The sequence below is a fragment of the Elephantulus edwardii genome, unplaced genomic scaffold, assembly GCF_000299155.1.
Source record: "Elephantulus edwardii isolate Elephantulus edwardi_28Jun2011 unplaced genomic scaffold, EleEdw1.0 scaffold00282, whole genome shotgun sequence".
NCBI lineage: Eukaryota > Metazoa > Chordata > Mammalia > Macroscelidea > Macroscelididae > Elephantulus > Elephantulus edwardii.
In genome coordinates this window covers 2,213,005-2,215,831 of record NW_006400032.1, presented here as the reverse complement: position 1 = coordinate 2,215,831, position 2,827 = coordinate 2,213,005, and the positions used below count along the sequence as shown (strand labels likewise).

Below are 2,827 nucleotides of genomic sequence, written 5' to 3'. Positions count from 1 at the left end.
GAATTTTTCTTTTACTTTTCAAAGAGAAGAGTGAACTGGGGTTGTGGGGGTGGGTGGGGAGAAAAGTGCAACAATGAATGAAGGGAAATTCAAAATCTCTGTAAATGTTCATTAAAATTAATAACAAAAACCACAATTAAAAATAGCCTATCATTGCAAAGTTATAATTCTCTGATTCTTTTTTATGGAAAAATGTATTGAAAAAGAAATAAACAGTGGCATGGAGTAAAAAAAAAAAGAAACAGTAAAGTAGGCACAGGATAGAGAAGGTTTCAGGGCTATTGTACATAGGGTTGCTATGAATCACAAGCAACTCGACAGCACATAACAACAACAACATATTAAGGTATTGAAATCCTAGAGTTTTGCTTGTTCGGCAGTTATCATTCCTTCATTCAGACTATAGAAACTCTCTGCTGTATCTAGAGTAAACAGGATACTGTTTGAACATCTTTAACATTAAGTCATGCTATGGAGATATAAAAAGGTAAGCTCATTTGTTACTACCGGGTTGTGATTTTCATATTAATTATATTTAATGTTAAATAAAGTTCTGCCTCTCCAGAAATGGTTCTGCTCCTAACAATGTTTTTATCAATATAGTAATCACTGAATCCAAAGTAAGTTCTTCACTACTTTCTGTGTTGCATAAAACATGCAGAATGTGGTTTTAAAGGTAAGATAAAGAGCTATCTTAAAAGGTGAATCCTACATTTTCCCTTTATACTTTTTTTTTTACCTGAAAGGGAAAATGTAATAAAAATCAGTCACCAACATGAAGACATATTTGTTTGATGGGAACAGGGATTCTGGTATGATAAGCAGCTTTGTTGCTATGATTACATGTCCCTTGGCAATTCGTATCCCTGGTAACCTCTTGTTGTTGTGAGCCATCAAGATGTTCTAACTCATAGCTGACCCTCTAGAGGGTTTTCACAGACACTAAATTGCATGGGAGGAAACTGCCCATATTTCTTCTACAAAACAGTTGGTGGATTTGAACCACGTGCCTGTGGGATTGCATCATGGCTTCTTACCTTTAGGCCACCAGAGCTCCCAAACATCTTAGAAGTTTAAAATCAAGTCATTTCTCGTTACAACCATGCTAGTGCAATAAACTTTACATGCTAAAACTTTCTTTCCTCAGATCTAAGGAATGTCTGTGGTCAGTGAAAGTTCAAGTCTGATCTACTACTGTTTAAATCTATTTTTTCCCCTTTGGAGTAGAGAAGAAACTTAGAAACTTCATTATTTTAAGTATTTTCTATAGATTTCTTAATGCATAGAATCTTAGAGCTCCTCCACAAAATAATTCAGTTACTTCTCCTGCCCTTAGGATAAAGTCCAAACCTCTAAGCTTATTTCCTAGTTCTTGTTCGGGCTCTGGTTTACCTTTCTGCTCCCATCACTGTGCACCTTGTATTCTGGGCACTGCTGCTCTCGGGTACTTTGAGTTTTTCCTGTGTGCTGTGCTCTTTTACTCCAGCCTTTGTCCAAAGATTTCCTTCTGCCCCAGAGGAATATTAATCTCCTCCCTGCCTATTCCTTTTCCTTGCCTTGCTTCTACTAAGTCTTCAGATTTCTGACTAGATGTCATTACCTTTACATAGCTTTTCGTTACCCCACTCATCACCCAAGATCAGGTTAGGTGAGCTTCCTGTGTGTGCCATCCATGCCTTATTACTTCTCTATTAGAATTCCTAGCACATTATAATGCAATGAAAGTTTAGTGGCTGGTCTCTATTACATTTCAGTCATCATATAGCCAGGGCCTGTCTTTTTAAATGAGACTAAATAATAGTATATGAAGTATTGAACAGGCTAAAAAAGAATAACTGAACATTGCCGAATCAAGAACTACTCTTATCTCATGCTCTAGTCTATCACAATAAACAGATGTTAATGTTACTGAGCCACTAATCCATAGACACATGTGTTTAATAATCTTATTCCTTGATGATGAAAATACTGAGGTAGTAAAGAGTTGGCCAACAGGCCCATCTAGATAATAAATAATTATTTATTTATTATGGCCAAACTTATGGCCATAAACTCATGACTTCAAGTTCTCAATAATTGCAGTGGGCTATTCGAGACTACCCACTCAGTGTAAAGGGATAAAAAAAATAATACAAACACAATCCACGAAGAATAACTGTTCTCTGATTTTGATTGTTTAAATTTGCAAGTTCTGTTTATTCGAATCTGGAGATGCAGAGGAAACAATTCATCAGCAGCTACAACTAGACCCTGTTTCTCCGTCCAAATGCCACAGTTCAGCAGCACAATCAATAGTTTGGAATTTCTCTTTGAACTAATATTGCCTTTGATTCTCAGTTGTACATTTCACTCTGATAAAGCTTATCTTTCACATCAATCTCCTTGATACTGTCTGAAACATGATCCTCCACCATCATCCTTTTGCATCAAGCTTCACTCTTGTCTAGTCAATTCAGTGTCAACACGCACTGTTCTCTACAGTCCCAGGTCTGAGATGTCTGGCTGCCACCATGCCTGCTGCAAAGATAGTAATAACCTTAATAAACAAAAGATATGGCAAGGCTGAGCTGTGTTCTTCACAGGGCTGATAAGAGCTGTAGTCAACTCGACCACAACTTGGTTAACACAAGCCTAATCCTCCAGGAGGATTAGGGACATGGAGGTAAGGAGATGGGCTCCGTGAAGAGAGAGAATGGGTACACATTGTCCCCAGCATACACGAGGATCACACAATGAAATGTTAAGAAAATTGGGGAAGAGAACTATTTAAAAGGGATATGTGATTAGGTATTATTGTCATGACAGGAGTCCAGAAGGCTGCATAGTG

The 2,827-nt window shown here is 37.5% G+C and overlaps 1 protein-coding gene across 1 annotated transcript in view; it reads right to left on the bottom strand.

Annotated features, from left to right (window-relative positions):
- Positions 1-2,827, bottom strand: part of CPQ (carboxypeptidase Q) — a 500,522-nt gene that overhangs the window by 135,750 nt on the left and 361,945 nt on the right. The window lies entirely within an intron of this gene.